Genomic DNA, 26,203 nt, shown 5'->3' on the forward strand with positions numbered 1-26,203 from the left:
TTTCAGACATTAAAATGACTTTAAACACACCTATTTTAGTTCCAAAAGTGATAATTCACATGCAATAGTCATATACAGTCAAAATATTAAACATTAAAAAATTACCATTTCTGACCATCTGGAGAAAGTTCGACAGGTCATGGATCATCGTTTTTCATCAGAAAATAGATTTTTGGACTGTAGAAAAATTGATTAACAGTGTCATTTGGATTGTGCCTCATGTTAAATACCTTCTTTTTTAAGTCTCAATGTGACCAAAATTGCCATATTTACAGCCATTTTCTTCTAATCAGAAGCTTCTGTTTCGACCAATTTCAGGCATTAAAATGACTCTAAATATACTTATTTTAGTTTCAAGAGTTCTAATTCACATGCAATAGTCATTTACAGTCCAAAAATTAAACATTAACAAATTACCATTTCTGACCATCTGTAGAAAGTTCGACAGGTCAAGGGTCATTGTTTTTCATCAGAAAATTGATTTTTGGACTGTAGAAAAATTTATTCAAAATGTCATTTGGATTGTGCCTCATGTTAAATAACTACTTTTCAAAGCCTCAATGTGACCAAAATTGCCATTTTTACAGACTTTTCCTCCTACACAGAAGTTTCTATTTCAACCAATTTCAGGCACTTAAAATGACTCTAAACACACTTATTTTGTTCCAAAAGTGATAATTCACATGAAATAGTCATTTACAGTCCAAAAATTAAACATTAAAAAATTTCCATTTCTGACCATCTGGAGAAAGTTCGACAGGTCACTGGTCATCGTTTTTCATCAGAAATTTTTTTTTTGGACTGTAGAAAAATTGATTCAAAATGTTATTGGGATTGTGCCTCATGTTAAATAACTACTTTTTAAAGCCTCAATGTGACCAAAATTGTCATTTTTACAGACTTTTCCTCCTACTCAGAAGCTTCTATTTCAACCAATTTACGGCATTAAAATGACTCTAAACACACTTATTTTGTTCCAGAAGTGATAATTCACATGCAATAGTCATTTACAGTCCAAAAATTAAACATTAAAAAACTACCATTTCTGACCATCTGGAGAAAGTTCGACAGGTCACGGTTCCTCGTTTTTCATCAGAAAATTGATTTTTGGACTGTAGAAAAATGTATTCAAAATGTCATTTGGATTGTGCCTCATGTTAAATAACTACTTTTGAAAGCCTCAATGTGACCAAAATTGCCATTTTTACAGACTTTTCCTCCTACTCAGAAGCTTCTATTTCAACCAATTTCAGGCATTAAAATGACTCTAAACACACTTATTTTGTTACAAAAGTGATAATTCACATGAAATAGTCATTTACAGTGAAAAAATTAAACATTAAAAAATTACCATTTCTGACCATGTGGAGAAAGTTCGACAGGTCACGGGTCATTGTTTTTCATCGGAAAAATTGATTTTTGGACTGCAGAAAAATGTATTCAAAATGTCATTTGGATTGTGCCTCATGTTGAATAACTACTTTCTAATGCCTCAATATGACCAAAATTGCCATTTTTACAGACTTTTTCTCCTACTCAGAAGCTTTTATTTTGACCAGTTTCAGACATTAAAATGACTTTAAACACACCTATTTTAGTTCCAAAAGTGATAATTCACATGCAATAGTCATATACAGTCAAAATATTAAACATTACAAAATTACCATTTCTGACCATCTGGAGAAAGTTCGACAGGTCATGGATCATCGTTTTTCATCAGAAAATAGATTTTTGGACTGTAGAAAAATTGATTAACAGTGTCATTTGAATTGTGCCTCATGTTAAATACCTTCTTTTTTAAGTCTCAATGTGACCAAAATTGCCATATTTACAGCCATTTTCTTCCAATCAGAAGCTTCAATTTCGACCAATTTCAGGCATTAAAATGACTCTAAATATACTTATTTTAGTTTCAAGAGTTCTAATTCACATGCAATAGTCATTTACAGTCCAAAAATTAAACATTAACAAATTACCAGTTCTGACCATCTTTAGAAAGTTCGACAGGTCACGGGTCATCGTTTTTCATTAGAAAATCAATTTTTTGGACTGTAGAAAAATGTATTCAAAATGTCATTTGGATTGTGCCTCATGTTAAATAACTACTTTTCATAGCCTCAATGTGACCAAAATTGCCATTTTTACAGACTTTTCCTCCTACTCAGAAGCTTCTATTTCAACCAATTTCAGGCATTAAAATGACTCTAAACACACTTATTTTGTTCCAGAAGTGATAATTCACATGCAATGGTCATTTACAGTCCAAAAATTAAACATTAAAAAACTACCATTTCTGACCATCTGGAGAAAGTTCGACAGGTCACGGTTCCTCGTTTTTCATCAGAAAATTGATTTTTGGACTGTAGAAAAATTGGTTCAAAATGTCATTTGGATTGTGCCTCATGTTAAATAACTACTTTTTAAATCCTCAATGTGACCAAAATTGCCATTTTTACAGACTTTTCCGCCTACTCAGAAGCTTCTATTTCAACCAATTTCAGGCATTAAAATGACTCTAAACACACTTATTTTGTTACAAAAGTGATAATTCACATGAAATAGTCATTTACAGTCCAAAAATTAAACATTAAAAAACTACCATTTCTGACCATCTGGAGAAAGTTCGACAGGTCACGGATCCTCGTTTTTCATCAGAAAATTGATTTTTGGACTGTAGAAAAATTGATTCAAAATGTCATTTGGATTGTGCCTCATGTTAAATAACTACTTTTGAAAGCCTCAATGTGACCAAAATTGCCATTTTTACAGACTTTTCCTCCTACTCAGAAGCTTCTATTTCAACCAATTTCAGGCATTAAAATGACTCTAAACACACTTATTTTGTTACAAAAGTGATAATTCACATGAGATAGTCATTTACAGTCCAAAAATTAAACATTAAAAAATTTCCATTTCTGACCATCTGGAGAAAGTTCGACAGATCACGGGTCATCGTTTTTCATCAGAAATTTTTTTTTGGACTGTAGAAAAATTGATTCAAAATATTATTGGGATTGTGCCTCATGTTGAATAACTACTTTTTAAGGCCTCAATGTGACCAAAATTTTCATTTTTACAGACATTTTCTCCTACTCAGAAGCTTCAATTTCGACCAATTTCAGGCATTAAAATGACTCTAAACACACTTATTTTAGTTCCAAAAGTGATAATTCACATGAAATAGTAATTCACAGTCCAAAAATTAAACATTAAAAAATTTCCATTTCTGACCATCTGGGGAAAGTTCGACAGGTCACAAGTAATCGTTTTTCATCAGAAAATTGATTTTTTGACCGTAGAAAAATTGATTCAAAATGTCATTTGGATTGTGCTTCATGTTGAATAACTTCTTTTTAAAGCCTCAATGTGACCAAAATTGCCATATTTACAGCCTTTTCCTCCTACTCAGAAGCTTCTATTTTAACCAATTTCAGGCATTAAAATGACTCTAAACACACTTATTTTGTTCCAAAAGTGATAATTCACATGCAATAGTCATTTGCAGTACAAAAACTAAACATTAAAAAACTACCATTTCTGACCATCTGGAGAAAGTTCGACAGGTCACGGATCCTCGTTTTTCATCAGAAAATAGATTTTTGGACTGTAGAAAAATGTATTCAAAATGTCATTTTCATTGTGCCTCATGTTGAATGACTACTTTTTAAAGCCTCAATGTGACCAAAATTGTCATTTTTACAGACATTTTCTCCTACTCAGAAGCTTCAATTTCGACCAATTTCAGGCATTAAAATGACTCTAAACACACTTATTTTGTTCCAGAAGTGATAATTCACATGCAATAGTCATTTACAGTCCAAAAATTAAACATCTGGAGAAAGTTCGACAGGTCACGGGTCATCGTTTTTCATGAGAAAATCAATGTTTTGGACTGTAGAAAAATGTATTCAAAATGTCATTTGGATTGTGCCTCATGTTGAATAACTACTTTTTAAAGCCTCAATGTGACCAAAATTGTCATTTTTACAGATATTTTCTCCTACTCAGAAGCTTCAATTTTGACCAATTTCAGGCATTAAAATGACTCTAAACACACTTATTTTAGTTCCAAAAGAGATAATTCACATGCAGTCATTTACAGTCAAAAAATGTAACATTAAAAAATTACCATTTCTGACCATCTGGAGAAAGTTCATCGTTTTTCATCAGAAAATTGATTTTTGGACTGTAGAAAAATTGATTCAAAATGTAATTTGGATTGTGCCTCATGTTGAATAACTACTTTTTAAAGCCTCAATGTGACCAAAATTGTCATTTTTACAGACTTTTCCTCCTACTCAGAAGCTTATATTTCAACCAATTTCAGGCATTAAAATGACTCTAAACACACTTATTTTGTTCCAGAAGTGATAATTCACATGCAATAGTCATTTACAGTCCAAAAATTAAACATTAAAAAACTACCATTTCTGACCATCTGGAGAAAGTTCGACAGGTCACGGGTCATCGTTTTTCATCAGAAATTGTTTTTTTGGAATGTAGAAAAATTGATTCAAAATGTTATTGGGATTGTGCCTCATGTTGAATAACTACTTTTTAAAGCCTCAATGTGACCAAAATTGTCATTTTTACAGACATTTTCTCCTACTCAGAAGCTTCAATTTCGACCAATTTCAGGCATTAAAATGACTCTAAACACACTTATTTTAGTTCCAAAAGTGATACTTCACATGCAAAGTCATTTACAGTCAAAAAATGTAACATTAAAAAATTACCATTTCTGACCATCTGGAGAAAGATCATCGTTTTTCATCAGAAAATTGATTTTTGTACTGTAGAAAAATTGATTCAAAATGTAATTTGGATTGTGCCTCATGTTGAATAACTACTTTTTGAAGCCTCAATGTGACCAAAATTGTCATTTTTACAGACTTTTCCACCTACTCAGAAGCTTCTATTTCAACCAATTTCAGGCATTAAAATGACTCTAAACACACTTATTTTGTTCCAGAAGTGATAATTCACATGCAATAGTCATTTACAGTCCAAAAATTAAACATTAAAAAAACTACCATTTCTGACCATCTGGAGAAAGTTCGACAGGTCACGGTTCCTCGTTTTTCATCAGAAAATTGATTTTTGGACTGTAGAAAAATTGATTCAAAATGTCATTTGGATTGTGCCTCATGTTAAATAACTACTTTTTAAAGCCTCAATGTGACCAAAATTGCCATTTTTACAGACTTTTCCTCCTACTCAGAAGCTTATATTTCAACCAATTTCAGGCATTAAAATGACTCTAAACACACTTATTTTGTTCCAGAAGTGATAATTCACATGCAATAGTCATTTACAGTCCAAAAATTAAACATTAAAAAACTACCATTTCTGACCATCTGGAGAAAGTTCGACAGGTCACGGGTCATCGTTTTTCATCAGAAATTGTTTTTTTGGAATGTAGAAAAATTGATTCAAAATGTTATTGGGATTGTGCCTCATGTTGAATAACTACTTTTTAAAGCCTCAATGTGACCAAAATTGTCATTTTTACAGACATTTTCTCCTACTCAGAAGCTTCAATTTCGACCAATTTCAGGCATTAAAATGACTCTAAACACACTTATTTTAGTTCCAAAAGTGATACTTCACATGCAAAGTCATTTACAGTCAAAAAATGTAACATTAAAAAATTACCATTTCTGACCATCTGGAGAAAGATCATCGTTTTTCATCAGAAAATTGATTTTTGTACTGTAGAAAAATTGATTCAAAATGTAATTTGGATTGTGCCTCATGTTGAATAACTACTTTTTGAAGCCTCAATGTGACCAAAATTGTCATTTTTACAGACTTTTCCACCTACTCAGAAGCTTCTATTTCAACCAATTTCAGGCATTAAAATGACTCTAAACACACTTATTTTGTTCCAGAAGTGATAATTCACATGCAATAGTCATTTACAGTCCAAAAATTAAACATTAAAAAAACTACCATTTCTGACCATCTGGAGAAAGTTCGACAGGTCACGGTTCCTCGTTTTTCATCAGAAAATTGATTTTTGGACTGTAGAAAAATTGATTCAAAATGTCATTTGGATTGTGCCTCATGTTAAATAACTACTTTTTAAAGCCTCAATGTGACCAAAATTGCCATTTTTACAGACTTTTCCTCCTACTCAGAAGCTTCTATTTCAACCAATTTCAGGCATTAAAATGACTCTAAACACACTTATTTTGTTACAAAAGTGATAATTCACATGAAATAGTCATTTACAGTCCAAAAATTAAACATTAAAAAACTACCATTTCTGACCATCTGGAGAAAGTTCGACAGGTCACGGATCCTCGTTTTTCACCAGAAAATTGATTTTTGGACTGTAGAAAAATTGATTCAAAATGTCATTTGGATTGTGCCTCATGTTAAGTAACTACTTTTGAAAGCCTCAATGTGACCAAAATTGCCATTTTTACAGACTTTTCCTCCTACTCAGAAGCTTCTATTTCAACCAATTTCAGGCATTAAAATGACTCTAAACACACTTATTTTGTTACAAAAGTGATAATTCACATGCAATAGTCATATACAGTCAAAATATTAAACATTAAAAAATTACCATTTCTGACCATCTGGAGAAAGTTCGACAGGTCATGGATCATCGTTTTTCCTCAGAAAATAGATTTTTGGACTGTAGAAAAATTGATTAACAGTGTCATTTGGATTGTGCCTCATGTTAAATACCTTCTTTTTTAAGTCTCAATGTGACCAAAATTGCCATATTTACAGCCATTTTCTTCTAATCAGAAGCTTCTGTTTCGACCAATTTCAGGCATTAAAATGACTCTAAATATACTTATTTTAGTTTCAAGAGTTCTAATTCACATGCAATAGTCATTTACAGTCCAAAAATTAAACATTAACAAATTACCATTTCTGACCATCTGTAGAAAGTTCGACAGGTCAAGGGTCATTGTTTTTCATCAGAAAATTGATTTTTGGACTGTAGAAAAATTTATTCAAAATGTCATTTGGATTGTGCCTCATGTTAAATAACTACTTTTCAAAGCCTCAATGTGACCAAAATTGCCATTTTTACAGACTTTTCCTCCTACACAGAAGCTTCTATTTCAACCAATTTCAGGCACTTAAAATGACTCTAAACACACTTATGTTGTTCCAAAAGTGATAATTCACATGAAATAGTCATTTACAGTCCAAAAATTAAACATTAAAAAATTTCCATTTCTGACCATCTGGAGAAAGTTCGACAGGTCACTGGTCATCGTTTTTCATCAGAAATTTTTTTTTTGGACTGTAGAAAAATTGATTCAAAATGTTATTGGGATTGTGCCTCATGTTAAATAACTACTTTTTAAAGCCTCAATGTGACCAAAATTGTCATTTTTACAGACTTTTCCTCCTACTCAGAAGCTTCTATTTCAACCAATTTCAGGCATTAAAATGACTCTAAACACACTTATTTTGTTACAAAAGTGATAATTCACATGAAATAGTCATTTACAGTCCAAAAATTAAACATTAAAAAACTACCATTTCTGACCATCTGGAGAAAGTTCGACAGGTCACGGATCCTCGTTTTTCAGCAGAAAATTGATTTTTGGAATGTAGAAAAATTGATTCAAAATGTCATTTGGATTGTGCCTCATGTTAAGTAACTACTTTTGAAAGCCTCAATGTGACCAAAATTGCCATTTTTACAGACTTTTCCTCCTACTCAGAAGCTTCTATTTCAACCAATTTCAGGCATTAAAATGACTCTAAACACACTTATTTTGTTACAAAAGTGATAATTCACATGAAATAGTCATTTACAGTGAAAAAATTAAACATTAAAAAATTACCATTTCTGACCATGTGGAGAAAGTTCGACAGGTCACGGGTCATTGTTTTTCATCGGAAAAATTGATTTTTGGACTGCAGAAAAATGTATTCAAAATGTCATTTGGATTGTGCCTCATGTTGAATAACTACTTTCTAAAGCCTCAATATGACCAAAATTGCCATTTTTACAGACTTTTTCTCCTACTCAGAAGCTTTTATTTTGACCAGTTTCAGACATTAAAATGACTTTAAACACACCTATTTTAGTTCCAAAAGTGATAATTCACATGCAATAGTCATATACAGTCAAAATATTAAACATTACAAAATTACCATTTCTGACCATCTGGAGAAAGTTCAACAGGTCATGGATCATCGTTTTTCATCAGAAAATAGATTTTTGGACTGTAGAAAAATTGATTAACAGTGTCATTTGGATTGTGCCTCATGTTAAATACCTTCTTTTTTAAGTCTCAATGTGACCAAAATTGCCATATTTACAGCCATTTTCTTCCAATCAGAAGCTTCAATTTCGACCAATTTCAGGCATTAAAATGACTCTAAATATACTTATTTTAGTTTCAAGAGTTCTAATTCACATGCAATAGTCATTTACAGTCCAAAAATTAAACATTAACAAATTACCAGTTCTGACCATCTTTAGAAAGTTCGACAGGTCACGGGTCATCGTTTTTCATTAGAAAATCAATTTTTTGGACTGTAGAAAAATGTATTCAAAATGTCATTTGGATTGTGCCTCATGTTAAATAACTACTTTTCATAGCCTCAATGTGACCAAAATTGCCATTTTTACAGACTTTTCCTCCTACTCAGAAGCTTCTATTTCAACCAATTTCAGGCATTAAAATGACTCTAAACACACTTATTTTGTTCCAGAAGTGATAATTCACATGCAATGGTCATTTACAGTCCAAAAATTAAACATTAAAAAACTACCATTTCTGACCATCTGGAGAAAGTTCGACAGGTCACGGTTCCCCGTTTTTCATCAGAAAATTGATTTTTGGACTGTAGAAAAATTGGTTCAAAATGTCATTTGGATTGTGCCTCATGTTAAATAACTACTTTTTAAATCCTCAATGTGACCAAAATTGCCATTTTTACAGACTTTTCCGCCTACTCAGAAGCTTCTATTTCAACCAATTTCAGGCATTAAAATGACTCTAAACACACTTATTTTGTTACAAAAGTGATAATTCACATGAAATAGTCATTTACAGTCCAAAAATTAAACATTAAAAAACTACCATTTCTGACCATCTGGAGAAAGTTCGACAGGTCACGGATCCTCGTTTTTCATCAGAAAATTGATTTTTGGACTGTAGAAAAATTGATTCAAAATGTCATTTGGATTGTGCCTCATGTTAAATAACTACTTTTGAAAGCCTCAATGTGACCAAAATTGCCATTTTTACAGACTTTTCCTCCTACTCAGAAGCTTCTATTTCAACCAATTTCAGGCATTAAAATGACTCTAAACACACTTATTTTGTTACAAAAGTGATAATTCACATGAGATAGTCATTTACAGTCCAAAAATTAAACATTAAAAAATTTCCATTTCTGACCATCTGGAGAAAGTTCGACAGATCACGGGTCATCGTTTTTCATCAGAAATTTTTTTTTGGACTGTAGAAAAATTGATTCAAAATGTTATTGGGATTGTGCCTCATGTTGAATAACTACTTTTTAAGGCCTCAATGTGACCAAAATTTTCATTTTTACAGACATTTTCTCCTACTCAGAAGCTTCAATTTCGACCAATTTCAGGCATTAAAATGACTCTAAACACACTTATTTTAGTTCCAAAAGTGATAATTCACATGAAATAGTAATTCACAGTCCAAAAATTAAACATTAAAAAATTTCCATTTCTGACCATCTGGGGAAAGTTCGACAGGTCACAAGTAATCGTTTTTCATCAGAAAATTGATTTTTTGACCGTAGAAAAATTGATTCAAAATGTCATTTGGATTGTGCTTCATGTTGAATAACTTCTTTTTAAAGCCTCAATGTGACCAAAATTGCCATATTTACAGCCTTTTTCTTCTAATCAGAAGCTTATATTTTGACCAATTTCAGGCATTAAAATGACTCTAAATACACTTATTTTAGTTCCAAGAGTTCTAATTCACATGCAATAGTCATTTAAAGTCAAAAAAATTAAACAATAAAAAATTACCATTTCTGACCATGTGGAGAAAGTTCGACAGGTCACGGGTCATTGTTTTTCATCGGAAAAATTGATTTTTGGACTGCAGAAAAATGTATTCAAAATATCATTTGGATTCTGCCTCATGTTGAATAACTACTTTCTAAAGCCTCAATATGACCAAAATTGCCATTTTTACAGACTTTTTCTCCTACTCAGAAGCTTTTATTTTGACCAGTTTCAGACATTAAAATGACTCTAAACACACTTATTTTAATTCCAAAAGTGATAAACCACATGCAAAGTTATTTACAGTCAAAAAATGTAACATTAAAAAATTACCATTTCTGACCATCTGGAGAAAGTTCGATAGGTCACGGGTCATCGTTTTTCATCAGAAAATTGATTTTTGGACTGTAGAAAAATGTATTCAAAATGTCATTTGCATTGTGCCTCATCTTGAATGACTACTTTTTAAAGCCTCAATGTGACCAAAATTGCCATTTTTACAGACTTTTCCTCCTACTCAGAATCTTCTATTTCAACCAATTTCAGGCATTAAAATGACTCTAAACACACTTATTTTGTTCCAGAAGTGATAATTGACATGCAATAGTCATTTGCAGTACAAAAATTAAACATTAAAAAACTACCATTTCTGACCATCTTGAGAAAGTTCGACAGGTCACAGATCCTCATTTTTCATCAGAAAATCGAGTTTTTGGACTGTAGAAAAATTGATTCAAAATGTCATTTGGTTTGTGCCTCATGTTAAATACCTACTTTTTAAAGCCTCAATTTGACCAAAATTGCCATTTTTACAGACTTTTTCTCTTACCCAGAAGCTTCTATTTCGACCAATTTCAGACATTAAAATGACTAAACACACATATTTTAGTTCTAAAAGTGATAATTCACATGCAAAGTCATTTACAGTCCAAAAATTAAACATTCAAAAATTTCCATTTCTGACCATCTGGAGAAAGTTCGACAGGTCACGGGTCATCGTTTTTCATCAGAAAATCGATTTTTGGACTGTAGAAAAATTGATTCAAAATGTCATTTGGATTGTGCCTCATGTTGAATAACTACTTTTTAAAGCCTCAATGTGACCAACATTTTCATTTTTACAGACTTTTTCTCCTACTCAGAAGCTTCCATTTCGACCAATTTCAGACATTAAAATGCCTCTAAACACACCTATTTTAGTTCCAAAAGTGATAATTCACATGCAATAGTCACATACAGTCAAAAATTAAACATTAAAAAATTACCATTTCTGACCATCTGGAGAAAGTTTGACAGGTCACGGATCATCGTTTTTCATCAGAATTTGTTTTTTGGACTGTAGAAAAATTGATTCAAAATGTTATTGGGATTGTGCCTCATGTTAAATAACTACTTTTTAAAGCCTCAATGTGACCAAAATTGCCATTTTTACAGACTTTTCCTCCTACTCAGAAGCTTCTATTTCAATCAATTTCAGGCATTAAAATGACTCTAAACACACTTATTTTGTTACAAAAGTGATAATTCACATGAAATAGTCATTTACAGTCCAAAAATTAAACATTAAAAAATTTCCATTTCTGACCATCTGGGGAAAGTTCCACTGGTCACAAGTCATCGTTTTTCATCAGAAAATTGATTTTTGGACCGTAGAAAAATTGATTCAAAATGTCATTTGGATTGTGCCTCATGTTGAATAACTTCTTTTTTACGTCTCAATGTGACCAAAATTGCCATATTTACAGCCATTTTCTTCTAATTAGAAGCTTCTGTTTCGACCAATTTCAGGCATTAAAATGACTCTAAATATACTTATTTTATTTTCAAGAGTTCTAATTCACATGCAATAGTCATTTACAGTCCAAAAATTAAACATTAACAAATTACCATTTCTGACCATCTGTAGAAAGTTCGACAGGTCAAGGGTCATTGTTTTTCATCAGAAAATTGATTTTTGGACTGTAAAAAAACGTATTCAAAATGTCATTTGGATTATGCCTCATGTTGAATGACTACTTTTTAAAGCCTCAGAATGACCAAAATTGCCATTTTTACAGACTTTTCCTCCTACTCAGAAGCTTCTATTTCAACAAATTTCAGGCATTAAAATGACTCTAAACACACTTATTTTGTTCCAAAAGTGATAATTCACATGAAATAGTCATTTACAGTCCAAAAATTAAACATTAAAAAATTTCCATTTCTGACCATCTGGAGAAAGTTCGACAGGTCACGGGTCATCATTTTTCATTAGAAAATCAATTGTTTGGACTGTAGAAAAATGTATTCAAAATGTCATTTGGATTGTGCCTCATGTTAAATAACTACTTTTCAAAGCCTCAATGTGACCAAAATTGCCATTTTTACAGACTTTTCCTCCTACACAGAAGCTTCTATTTTAACCAATTTCAGGCATTAAAATGACTCTAAACACACTTATTTTGTTCCAAAAGTGATAATTCACATGCAATAGTCATTTGCAGTACAAAAACTAAACATTAAAAAACTACCATTTCTGACCATCTGGAGAAAGTTCGACAGGTCACGGATCCTCGTTTTTCATCAGAAAATAGATTTTTGGACTGTAGAAAAATGTATTCAAAATGTCATTTTCATTGTGCCTCATGTTGAATGACTACTTTTTAAAGCCTCAATGTGACCAAAATTGTCATTTTTACAGACATTTTCTCCTACTCAGAAGCTTCAATTTCGACCAATTTCAGGCATTAAAATGACTCTAAACACACTTATTTTGTTCCAGAAGTGATAATTCACATGCAATAGTCATTTACAGTCCAAAAATTAAACATCTGGAGAAAGTTCGACAGGTCACGGGTCATCGTTTTTCATGAGAAAATCAATGTTTTGGACTGTAGAAAAATGTATTCAAAATGTCATTTGGATTGTGCCTCTAGTTGAATAACTACTTTTTAAAGCCTCAATGTGACCAAAATTGTCATTTTTACAGATATTTTCTCCTACTCAGCAGCTTCAATTTCGACCAATTTCAGGCATTAAAATGACTCTAAACACACTTATTTTAGTTCCAAAAGTGATAATTCACATGCAGTCATTTACAGTCAAAAAATGTAACATTAAAAAATTACCATTTCTGACCATCTGGAGAAAGTTCATCGTTTTTCATCAGAAAATTGATTTTTGGACTGTAGAAAAATTGATTCAAAATGTAATTTGGATTGTGCCTCATGTTGAATAACTACTTTTTAAAGCCTCAATGTGACCAAAATTGTCATTTTTACAGACTTTTCCTCCTACTCAGAAGCTTATATTTCAACCAATTTCAGGCATTAAAATGACTCTAAACACACTTATTTTGTTCCAGAAGTGATAATTCACATGCAATAGTCATTTACAGTCCAAAAATTAAACATTAAAAAACTACCATTTCTGACCATCTGGAGAAAGTTCGACAGGTCACGGGTCATCGTTTTTCATCAGAAATTGTTTTTTTGGAATGTAGAAAAATTGATTCAAAATGTTATTGGGATTGTGCCTCATGTTGAATAACTACTTTTTAAAGCATCAATGTGACCAAAATTGTCATTTTTACAGACATTTTCTCCTACTCAGAAGCTTCAATTTCGACCAATTTCAGGCATTAAAATGACTCTAAACACACTTATTTTAGTTCCAAAAGTGATACTTCACATGCAAAGTCATTTACAGTCAAAAAATGTAACATTAAAAAATTACCATTTCTGACCATCTGGAGAAAGATCATCGTTTTTCATCAGAAAATTGATTTTTGTACTGTAGAAAAATTGATTCAAAATGTAATTTGGATTGTGCCTCATGTTGAATAACTACTTTTTGAAGCCTCAATGTGACCAAAATTGTCATTTTTACAGACTTTTCCACCTACTCAGAAGCTTCTATTTCAACCAATTTCAGGCATTAAAATGACTCTAAACACACTTATTTTGTTCCAGAAGTGATAATTCACATGCAATAGTCATTTACAGTCCAAAAATTAAACATTAAAAAACTACCATTTCTGACCATCTGGAGAAAGTTCGACAGGTCACGGTTCCTCGTTTTTCATCAGAAAATTGATTTTTGGACTGTAGAAAAATTGATTCAAAATGTCATTTGGATTGTGCCTCATGTTAAATAACAACCTTTTTAAAGCCTCAATGTGACCAAAATTGCCATTTTTACAGACTTTTCCTCCTACTCAGAAGCTTCTATTTCAACAAATTTCAGGCATTAAAATGACTCTAAACACACTTATTTTGTTACAAAAGTGATAATTCACATGAAATAGTCATTTACAGTCCAAAAATTAAACATTAAAAAACTACCATTTCTGACCATCTGGAGAAAGTTCGACAGGTCACGGATCCTCGTTTTTCATCAGAAAATTGATTTTTGGACTGTAGAAAAATTGATTCAAAATGTCATTTGGATTGTGCCTCATGTTATGTAACTACTTTTGAAAGCCTCAATGTGACCAAAATTGCCATTTTTACAGACTTTTCCTCCTACTCAGAAGCTTCTATTTCAACCAATTTCAGGCATTAAAATGACTCTAAACACACTTATTTTGTTACAAAAGTGATAATTCACATGAAATAGTCATTTACAGTCAAAATATTAAACATTAAAAAATTACCATTTCTGACCATCTGGAGAAAGTTCGACAGGTCATGGATCATCGTTTTTCATCAGAAAATAGATTTTTGGACCGTAGAAAAATTGATTAACAGTGTCATTTGGATTGTGCCTCATGTTAAATACCTTCTTTTTTAAGTCTCAATGTGACCAAAATTGCCATATTTACAGTCATTTTCTTCTAATCAGAAGCTTCTGTTTTGACCAATTTCAGGCATTAAAATGACTCTAAATATACTTATTTTAGTTTCAAGAGTTCTAATTCACATGCAATAGTCATTTACAGTCCAAAAATTAAACATTAACAAATTACCATTTCTGACCATCTGTAGAAAGTTCGACAGGTCAAGGGTCATTGTTTTTCATCAGAAAATAGATTTTTGGACTGTAGAAAAATTTATTCAAAATGTCATTTGGATTGTGCCTCATGTTAAATAACTACTTTTCAAAGCCTCAATGTGACCAAAATTGCCATTTTTACAGACTTTTCCTCCTACACAGAAGCTTCTATTTCAACCAATTTCAGGCACTTAAAATGACTCTAAACACACTTATTTTGTTCCAAAAGTGATAATTCACATGAAATAGTCATTTACAGTCCAAAAATTAAACATTAAAAAATTTCCATTTCTGACCATCTGGAGAAAGTTCGACAGGTCACTGGTCATCGTTTTTCATCAGAAATTTTTTTTTTGGACTGTAGAAAAATTGATTCAAAATGTTATTGGGATTGTGCCTCATGTTAAATAACTACTTTTTAAAGCCTCAATGTGACCAAAATTGCCATTTTTACAGACTTTTCCTCCTACTCAGAAGCTTCTATTTCAACCAATTTCAGGCATTAAAATGACTCTAAACACACTTATTTTGTTACAAAAGTGATAATTCACATGAAATAGTCATTTACAGTCCAAAAATTAAACATTAAAAAACTACCATTTCTGACCATCTGGAGAAAGTTCGACAGGTCACGGATCCTCGTTTTTCATCAGAAAATTGATTTTTGGAATGTAGAAAAATTGATTCAAAATGTCATTTGGATTGTGCCTCATGTTAAGTAACTACTTTTGAAAGCCTCAATGTGACCAAAATTGCCATTTTTACAGACTTTTCCTCCTACTCAGAAGCTTCTATTTCAACCAATTTCAGGCATTAAAATGACTCTAAACACACTTATTTTGTTACAAAAGTGATAATTCACATGAAATAGTCATTTACAGTGAAAAAATTAAACATTAAAAAATTACCATTTCTGACCATGTGGAGAAAGTTCGACAGGTCACGGGTCATTGTTTTTCATCGGAAAAATTGATTTTTGGACTGCAGAAAAATGTATTCAAAATGTCATTTGGATTGTGCCTCATGTTGAATAACTACTTTCTAAAGCCTCAATATGACCAAAATTGCCATTTTTACAGACTTTTTCTCCTACTCAGAAGCTTTTATTTTGACCAGTTTCAGACATTAAAATGACTTTAAACACACCTATTTTAGTTCCAAAAGTGATAATTCACATGCAATAGTCATATACAGTCAAAATATTAAACATTACAAAATTACAATTTCTGACCATCTGGAGAAAGTTCGACAGGTCATGGATCATCGTTTTTCATCAGAAAATAGATTTTTGGACTGTAGAAAAATTGATTAACAGTGTCATTTGGATTGTGCCTCATGTTAAATACCTTCTTTTTTAAGTCTCAATGTGACCAAAATTGCCATATTTACAGCCATTTTCTTCCAATCAGAAGCTTCAATTTCGACCAATTTCAGGCATTAAAATGACTCTAAATATACTTATTTTAGTTTCAAGAGTTCTAATTCACATGCAATAGTCATTTACAGTCCAAAAATTAAACATTAACAAATTACCAGTTCTGACCATCTTTAGAAAGTTCGACAGGTCACGGGTCATCGTTTTTCATTAGAAAATCAATTTTTTGGACTGTAGAAAAATGTATTCAAAATGTCATTTGGATTGTGCCTCATGTTAAATAACTACTTTTCATAGCCTCAATGTGACCAAAATTGCCATTTTTACAGACTTTTCCTCCTACTCAGAAGCTTCTATTTCAACCAATTTCAGGCATTAAAATGACTCTAAACACACTTATTTTGTTCCAGAAGTGATAATTCACATGCAATGGTCATTTACAGTCCAAAAATTAAACATTAAAAAACTACCATTTCTGACCATCTGGAGAAAGTTCGACAGGTCACGGATCCTCGTTTTTCATCAGAAAATTGATTTTTGGACTGTAGAAAAATTGATTCAAAATGTCATTTGGATTGTGCCTCATGTTAAATAACTACTTTTGAAAGCCTCAATGTGACCAAAATTGCCATTTTTACAGACTTTTCCTCCTACTCAGAAGCTTCTATTTCAACCAATTTCAGGCATTAAAATGACTCTAAACACACTTATTTTGTTACAAAAGTGATAATTCACATGAGATAGTAATTTACAGTCCAAAAATTAAACATTAAAAAATTTCCATTTCTGACCATCTGGAGAAAGTTCGACAGATCACGGGTCATCGTTTTTCATCAGAAATTTTTTTTTGGACTGTAGAAAAATTGATTCAAAATGTTATTGGGATTGTGCCTCATGTTGAATAACTACTTTTTAAGGCCTCAATGTGACCAAAATTTTCATTTTTACAGACATTTTCTCCTACTCAGAAGCTTCAATTTCGACCAATTTCAGGCATTAAAATGACTCTAAACACACTTATTTTAGTTCCAAAAGTGATAATTCACATGAAATAGTAATTCACAGTCCAAAAATTAAACATTAAAAAATTTCCATTTCTGACCATCTGGGGAAAGTTCGACAGGTCACAAGTAATCGTTTTTCATCAGAAAATTGATTTTTTGACCGTAGAAAAATTGATTCAAAATGTCATTTGGATTGTGCTTCATGTTGAATAACTTCTTTTTAAAGCCTCAATGTGACCAAAATTGCCATATTTACAGCCTTTTTCTTCTAATCAGAAGCTTATATTTTGACCAATTTCAGGCATTAAAATGACTCTAAATACACTTATTTTAGTTCCAAGAGTTCTAATTCACATGCAATAGTCATTTACAGTCAAAAAATTAAACAATAAAAAATTACCATTTCTGACCATGTGGAGAAAGTTCGACAGGTCACGGGTCATTGTTTTTCATCGGAAAAATTGATTTTTGGACTGCAGAAAAATGTATTCAAAATATCATTTGGATTCTGCCTCATGTTGAATAACTACTTTCTAAAGCCTCAATATGACCAAAATTGCCATTTTTACAGACTTTTTCTCCTACTCAGAAGCTTTTATTTTGACCAGTTTCAGACATTAAAATGACTCTAAACACACTTATTTTAATTCCAAAAGTGATAAACCACATGCAAAGTTATTTACAGTCAAAAAATGTAACATTAAAAAATTACCATTTCTGACCATCTGGAGAAAGTTCGATAGGTCACGGGTCATCGTTTTTCATCAGAAAATTGATTTTTGGACTGTAGAAAAATGTATTCAAAATGTCATTTGCATTGTGCCTCATCTTGAATGACTACTTTTTAAAGCCTCAATGTGACCAAAATTGCCATTTTTACAGACTTTTCCTCCTACTCAGAATCTTCTATTTCAACCAATTTCAGGCATTAAAATGACTCTAAACACACTTATTTTGTTCCAGAAGTGATAATTGACATGCAATAGTCATTTGCAGTACAAAAATTAAACATTAAAAAACTACCATTTCTGACCATCTTGAGAAAGTTCGACAGGTCACAGATCCTCATTTTTCATCAGAAAATCGAGTTTTTGGACTGTAGAAAAATTGATTCAAAATGTCATTTGGTTTGTGCCTCATGTTAAATACCTACTTTTTAAAGCCTCAATTTGACCAAAATTGCCATTTTTACAGACTTTTTCTCTTACCCAGAAGCTTCTATTTCGACCAATTTCAGACATTAAAATGACTAAACACACATATTTTAGTTCTAAAAGTGATAATTCACATGCAAAGTCATTTACAGTCCAAAAATTAAACATTCAAAAATTTCCATTTCTGACCATCTGGAGAAAGTTCGACAGGTCACGGGTCATCGTTTTTCATCAGAAAATCGATTTTTGGACTGTAGAAAAATTGATTCAAAATGTCATTTGGATTGTGCCTCATGTTGAATAACTACTTTTTAAAGCCTCAATGTGACCAAAATTTTCATTTTTACAGACTTTTTCTCCTACTCAGAAGCTTCCATTTCGACCAATTTCAGACATTAAAATGCCTCTAAACACACCTATTTTAGTTCCAAAAGTGATAATTCACATGCAATAGTCACATACAGTCAAAAATTAAACATTAAAAAATTACCATTTCTGACCATCTGGAGAAAGTTTGACAGGTCACGGATCATCGTTTTTCATCAGAATTTGTTTTTTGGACTGTAGAAAAATTGATTCAAAATGTTATTGGGATTGTGCCTCATGTTAAATAACTACTTTTTAAAGCCTCAATGTGACCAAAATTGCCATTTTTACAGACTTTTCCTCCTACTCAGAAGCTTCTATTTCAATCAATTTCAGGCATTAAAATGACTCTAAACACACTTATTTTGTTACAAAAGTGATAATTCACATGAAATAGTCATTTACAGTCCAAAAATTAAACATTAAAAAATTTCCATTTCTGACCATCTGGGGAAAGTTCCACTGGTCACAAGTCATCGTTTTTCATCAGAAAATTGATTTTTGGACCGTAGAAAAATTGATTCAAAATGTCATTTGGATTGTGCCTCATGTTGAATAACTTCTTTTTTACGTCTCAATGTGACCAAAATTGCCATATTTACAGCCATTTTCTTCTAATTAGAAGCTTCTGTTTCGACCAATTTCAGGCATTAAAATGACTCTAAATATACTTATTTTATTTTCAAGAGTTCTAATTCACATGCAATAGTCATTTACAGTCCAAAAATTAAACATTAACAAATTACCATTTCTGACCATCTGTAGAAAGTTCGACAGGTCAAGGGTCATTGTTTTTCATCAGAAAATTGATTTTTGGACTGTAAAAAAACGTATTCAAAATGTCATTTGGATTATGCCTCATGTTGAATGACTACTTTTTAAAGCCTCAGAATGACCAAAATTGCCATTTTTACAGACTTTTCCTCCTACTCAGAAGCTTCTATTTCAACAAATTTCAGGCATTAAAATGACTCTAAACACACTTATTTTGTTCCAAAAGTGATAATTCACATGAAATAGTCATTTACAGTCCAAAAATTAAACATTAAAAAATTTCCATTTCTGACCATCTGGAGAAAGTTCGACAGGTCACGGGTCATCATTTTTCATTAGAAAATCAATTGTTTGGACTGTAGAAAAATGTATTCAAAATGTCATTTGGATTGTGCCTCATGTTAAATAACTACTTTTCAAAGCCTCAATGTGACCAAAATTGCCATTTTTACAGACTTTTCCTCCTACACAGAAGCTTCTATTTTAACCAATTTCAGGCATTAAAATGACTCTAAACACACTTATTTTGTTCCAAAAGTGATAATTCACATGCAATAGTCATTTGCAGTACAAAAACTAAACATTAAAAAACTACCATTTCTGACCATCTGGAGAAAGTTCGACAGGTCACGGATCCTCGTTTTTCATCAGAAAATAGATTTTTGGACTGTAGAAAAATGTATTCAAAATGTCATTTTCATTGTGCCTCATGTTGAATGACTACTTTTTAAAGCCTCAATGTGACCAAAATTGTCATTTTTACAGACATTTTCTCCTACTCAGAAGCTTCAATTTCGACCAATTTCAGGCATTAAAATGACTCTAAACACACTTATTTTGTTCCAGAAGTGATAATTCACATGCAATAGTCATTTACAGTCCAAAAATTAAACATCTGGAGAAAGTTCGACAGGTCACGGGTCATCGTTTTTCATGAGAAAATCAATGTTTTGGACTGTAGAAAAATGTATTCAAAATGTCATTTGGATTGTGCCTCTAGTTGAATAACTACTTTTTAAAGCCTCAATGTGACCAAAATTGTCATTTTTACAGATATTTTCTCCTACTCAGCAGCTTCAATTTCGACCAATTTCAGGCATTAAAATGACTCTAAACACACTTATTTTAGTTCCAAAAGTGATAATTCACATGCAGTCATTTACAGTCAAAAAATGTAACATTAAAAAATTACCATTTCTGACCATCTGGAGAAAGTTCATCGTTTTTCATCAGAAAATTGATTTTTGGACTGTAGAAAAATTGATTCAAAATGTAATTTGGATTGTGCCTCATGTTGAATAACTACTTTTTAAAGCCTCAATGTGACCAAAATTGTCATTTTTACAGACTTTTCCTCCTACTCAGAAGCTTATATTTCAACCAATTTCAGGCATTAAAATGACTCTAAACACACTTATTTTGTTCCAGAAGTGATAATTCACATGCAATAGTCATTTACAGTCCAAAAATTAAACATTAAAAAACTACCATTTCTGACCATCTGGAGAAAGTTCGACAGGTCACGGGTCATCGTTTTTCATCAGAAATTGTTTTTTTGGAATGTAGAAAAATTGATTCAAAATGTTATTGGGATTGTGCCTCATGTTGAATAACTACTTTTTAAAGCATCAATGTGACCAAAATTGTCATTTTTACAGACATTTTCTCCTACTCAGAAGCTTCAATTTCGACCAATTTCAGGCATTAAAATGACTCTAAACACACTTATTTTAGTTCCAAAAGTGATACTTCACATGCAAAGTCATTTACAGTCAATAAATGTAACATTAAAAAATTACCATTTCTGACCATCTGGAGAAAGATCATCGTTTTTCATCAGAAAATTGATTTTTGTACTGTAGAAAAATTGATTCAAAATGTAATTTGGATTGTGCCTCATGTTGAATAACTACTTTTTGAAGCCTCAATGTGACCAAAATTGTCATTTTTACAGACTTTTCCACCTACTCAGAAGCTTCTATTTCAACCAATTTCAGGCATTAAAATGACTCTAAACACACTTATTTTGTTCCAGAAGTGATAATTCACATGCAATAGTCATTTACAGTCCAAAAATTAAACATTAAAAAACTACCATTTCTGACCATCTGGAGAAAGTTCGACAGGTCACGGTTCCTCGTTTTTCATCAGAAAATTGATTTTTGGACTGTAGAAAAATTGATTCAAAATGTCATTTGGATTGTGCCTCATGTTAAATAACTACTTTTTAAAGCCTCAATGTGACCAAAATTGCCATTTTTACAGACTTTTCCTCCTACTCAGAAGCTTCTATTTCAACCAATTTCAGGCATTAAAATGACTCTAAACACACTTATTTTGTTACAAAAGTGATAATTCACATGAAATAGTCATTTACAGTCCAAAAATTAAACATTAAAAAACTACCATTTCTGACCATCTGGAGAAAGTTCGACAGGTCACGGATCCTCGTTTTTCATCAGAAAATTGATTTTTGGACTGTAGAAAAATTGATTCAAAATGTCATTTGGATTGTGCCTCATGTTATGTAACTACTTTTGAAAGCCTCAATGTGACCAAAATTGCCATTTTTTGACAGACTTTTCCTCCTACTCAGAAGCTTCTATTTCAACCAATTTCAGGCATTAAAATGACTCTAAACACACTTATTTTGTTACAAAAGTGATAATTCACATGAAATAGTCATTTACAGTGAAAAAATTAAACATTAAAAAATTACCATTTCTGACCATGTGGAGAAAGTTCGACTGGTCACGGGTCATTGTTTTTCATCGGAAAAATTGATTTTTGGAATGCAGAAAAATGTATTCAAAATGTCATTTGGATTGTGCCTCATGTTGAATAACTACTTTCTAAAGCCTCAATATGACCAAAATTGCCATTTTTAAAGACTTTTTCTCCTACTCAGAAGCTTTTATTTTGACCAGTTTCAGACATTAAAATGACTTTAAACACACCTATTTTAGTTCCAAAAGTGATAATTCACATGCAATAGTCATATACAGTCAAAATATTAAACATTAAAAAATTACCATTTCTGACCATCTGGAGAAAGTTCGACAGGTCATGGATCATCGTTTTTCATCAGAAAATAGATTTTTGGACTGTAGAAAAATTGATTAACAGTGTCATTTGGATTGTGCCTCATGTTAAATACCTTCTTTTTTAAGTCTCAATGTGACCAAAATTGCCATATTTACAGCCATTTTCTTCTAATCAGAAGCTTCTGTTTCGACCAATTTCAGGCATTAAAATGACTCTAAATATACTTATTTTAGTTTCAAGAGTTCTAATTCACATGCAATAGTCATTTACAGTCCAAAAATTAAACATTAACAAATTACCATTTCTGACCATCTGTAGAAAGTTCGACAGGTCAAGGGTCATTGTTTTTCATCAGAAAATAGATTTTTGGACTGTAGAAAAATTTATTCAAAATGTCATTTGGATTGTGCCTCATGTTAAATAACTACTTTTCAAAGCCTCAATGTGACCAAAATTGCCATTTTTACAGACTTTTCCTCCTACACAGAAGCTTCTATTTCAACCAATTTCAGGCACTTAAAATGACTCTAAACACACTTATTTTGTTCCAAAAGTGATAATTCACATGAAATAGTCATTTACAGTCCAAAAATTAAACATTAAAAAATTTCCATTTCTGACCATCTGGAGAAAGTTCGACAGGTCACTGGTCATCGTTTTTCATCAGAAATTTTTTTTTGGGACTGTAGAAAAATTGATTCAAAATGTTATTGGGATTGTGCCTCATGTTAAATAACTACTTTTTAAAGCCTCAATGTGACCAAAATTGCCATTTTTACAGACTTTTCCTCCTACTCAGAAGCTTCTATTTCAACCAATTTCAGGCATTAAAATGACTCTAAACACACTTATTTTGTTACAAAAGTGATAATTCACATGAAATAGTCATTTACAGTCCAAAAATTAAACATTAAAAAACTACCATTTCTGACCATCTGGAGAAAGTTCGACAGGTCACGGATCCTCGTTTTTCATCAGAAAATTGATTTTTGGAATGTAGAAAAATTGATTCAAAATGTCATTTGGATTGTGCCTCATGTTAAGTAACTACTTTTGAAAGCCTCAATGTGACCAAAATTGCCATTTTTACAGACTTTTCCTCCTACTCAGAAGCTTCTATTTCAACCAATTTCAGGCATTAAAATGACTCTAAACACACTTATTTTGTTACAAAAGTGATAATTCACATGAAATAGTCATTTACAGTGAAAAAATTAAACATTAAAAAATTACCATTTCTGACCATGTGGAGAAAGTTCGACAGGTCACGGGTCATTGTTTTTCATCGGAAAAATTGATTTTTGGACTGCAGAAAAATGTATTCAAAATGTCATTTGGATTGTGCCTCATGTTGAATAACTACTTTCTAAAGCCTCAATATGACCAAAATTGCCATTTTTACAGACTTTTTCTCCTACTCAGAAGCTTTTATTTTGACCAGTTTCAGACATTAAAATGACTTTAAACACACCTATTTTAGTTCCAAAAGTGATAATTCACATGCAATAGTCATATACAGTCAAAATATTAAACATTACAAAATTACCATTTCTGACCATCTGGAGAAAGTTCGACAGGTCATGGATCATCGTTTTTCATCAGAAAATAGATTTTTGGACTGTAGAAAAATTGATTAACAGTGTCATTTGGATTGTGCCTCATGTTAAATACCTTCTTTTTTAAGTCTCAATGTGACCAAAATTGCCATATTTACAGCCATTTTCTTCCAATCAGAAGCTTCAATTTCGACCAATTTCAGGCATTAAAATGACTCTAAATATACTTATTTTAGTTTCAAGAGTTCTAATTCACATGCAATAGTCATTTACAGTCCAAAAATTAAACATTAACAAATTACCAGTTCTGACCATCTTTAGAAAGTTCGACAGGTCACGGGTCATCGTTTTTCATTAGAAAATCAATTTTTTGGACTGTAGAAAAATGTATTCAAAATGTCATTTGGATTGTGCCTCATGTTAAATAACTACTTTTCATAGCCTCAATGTGACCAAAATTGCCATTTTTACAGACTTTTCCTCCTACTCAGAAGCTTCTATTTCAACCAATTTCAGGCATTAAAATGACTCTAAACATACTTATTTTGTTCCAGAAGTGATAATTCACATGCAATGGTCATTTACAGTCCAAAAATTAAACATTAAAAAACTACCATTTCTGACCATCTGGAGAAAGTTCGACAGGTCACGGATCCTCGTTTTTCATCAGAAAATTGATTTTTGGACTGTAGAAAAATTGATTCAAAATGTCATTTGGATTGTGCCTCATGTTAAATAACTACTTTTGAAAGCCTCAATGTGACCAAAATTGCCATTTTTACAGACTTTTCCTCCTACTCAGAAGCTTCTATTTCAACCAATTTCAGGCATTAAAATGACTCTAAACACACTTATTTTGTTACAAAAGTGATAATTCACATGAGATAGTAATTTACAGTCCAAAAATTAAACATTAAAAAATTTCCATTTCTGACCATCTGGAGAAAGTTCGACAGATCACGGGTCATCGTTTTTCATCAGAAATTTTTTTTTGGACTGTAGAAAAATTGATTCAAAATGTTATTGGGATTGTGCCTCATGTTGAATAACTACTTTTTAAGGCCTCAATGTGACCAAAATTTTCATTTTTACAGACATTTTCTCCTACTCAGAAGCTTCAATTTCGACCAATTTCAGGCATTAAAATGACTCTAAACACACTTATTTTAGTTCCAAAAGTGATAATTCACATGAAATAGTAATTCACAGTCCAAAAATTAAACATTAAAAAATTTCCATTTCTGACCATCTGGGGAAAGTTCGACAGGTCACAAGTAATCATTTTTCATCAGAAAATTGATTTTTTGACCGTAGAAAAATTGATTCAAAATGTCATTTGGATTGTGCTTCATGTTGAATAACTTCTTTTTAAAGCCTCAATGTGACCAAAATTGCCATATTTACAGCCTTTTTCTTCTAATCAGAAGCTTATATTTTGACCGATTTCAGGCATTAAAATGACTCTAAATACACTTATTTTAGTTCCAAGAGTTCTAATTCACATGCAATAGTCATTTACAGTCAAAAAATTAAACATTAAAAAATTACCATTTCTGACCATGTGGAGAAAGTTCGACAGGTCACGGGTCATCGTTTTTCATCAGAAATTGTTTTTTTGGACTGTAGAAAAATTGATTCAAAATGTTATTGGGATTGTGCCTCATGTTGAATAACTACTTTTTAAAGCCTCAATGTGACCAAAATTGTCATTTTTACAGATATTTTATCCTACTCAGAAGCTTCAATTTCGACCAATTTCAGGCATTAAAATGACTCTAAACACACTTATTTTAGTTCCAAACGTGATAATTCACATGCAAAGTCATTTACAGTCAAAAAATGTAACATTTCATCGGAAAAATTGATTTTTGGACTGCAGAAAAATGTATTCAAAATATCATTTGGATTCTGCCTCATGTTGAATAGCTACTTTCTAAAGCCTCAATATGACCAAAATTGCCATTTTTACAGACTTT

The sequence above is a fragment of the Triturus cristatus genome, chromosome 3_2, assembly GCF_964204655.1.
Source record: "Triturus cristatus chromosome 3_2, aTriCri1.1, whole genome shotgun sequence".
Classification (NCBI taxonomy): Eukaryota; Metazoa; Chordata; class Amphibia; order Caudata; family Salamandridae; genus Triturus; species Triturus cristatus.